Below are 751 nucleotides of genomic sequence, written 5' to 3'. Positions count from 1 at the left end.
TAACAAATTGGGCGATGTCATTCTTTCTGATGGAGGCAAAGAATTCCATTGTGTATATATAACACATTTTCTTGATCCATTCATCTAATGGGGGCATCTGTGTTGGTTCCATATCTTAGCTATCGTAAATAATGTTGCAATAACCATAGTTGTGCTGGTAGTTTTAGTATGGTCTTTTTTATGATCATTTGGATAAATCCCCAAAAGTGGGATTACTGTGTTATAGGGGATTTTTATGTGGAGTCTTCTGAGGCACCTCCATACTGCTTTCCAAAGTAGTTGAACAAGTTTACACTCCCACCAAGAATGCAGTACTGTTCCCTTGTGGCCACATACGTTTCAGCATCTGTTGCTGTAAAAATATGGAACGCTCCAAGACTTTGCATGTCATCCTTGCACAGGGTGCATGCTAATCTTCTCTGTATCGTTCCAATGTTAGGGTATGTGATGCTAAATTGAGCACAGAACAGTTTTTATATATAAAGTATAATTTTTAATTGATTTTATTAAGCTAGGCAATTCAACAAAAAGTAAGTTCAAAAGAATTGTTGTGAAGTTATAGAATCATGTATTTCTTACATAAGCACACATTTAAGAATAAAATCAAGATAGACATGCCAAAAACAAAATAATTCCAGATATTTGTAGTTCAAGAGATGTGTAGGAGGAGAAATTCAATTATTCTATACAAGGCACCTGTCAAAATGAACATTGCAGCAAGTGTTAAGGTTTGTTAAAAGTTTTAATGTTT

General features: G+C 34.5%; 1 non-coding gene across 1 annotated transcript; it reads right to left on the bottom strand.

The window, feature by feature from the left end:
* Positions 1 to 356: 356 nt before the first annotated feature.
* LOC122108316 lies at positions 357 to 463 on the bottom strand. Its single transcript, XR_006147533.1, has one exon. It is a non-coding gene; the product is annotated as a U6 spliceosomal RNA (small nuclear RNA).
* Between the last annotated feature and the right edge of the window lie 288 nt (positions 464 to 751).

The sequence above is a fragment of the Dipodomys spectabilis genome, unplaced genomic scaffold (genome assembly GCF_019054845.1).
Source record: "Dipodomys spectabilis isolate Male_0828 unplaced genomic scaffold, ASM1905484v1 ptg000056l, whole genome shotgun sequence".
Taxonomy (NCBI): domain Eukaryota; kingdom Metazoa; phylum Chordata; class Mammalia; order Rodentia; family Heteromyidae; genus Dipodomys; species Dipodomys spectabilis.
Note: the sequence above shows the minus strand (reverse complement) of the source record. Positions and strands in the feature narration are given on the sequence as shown.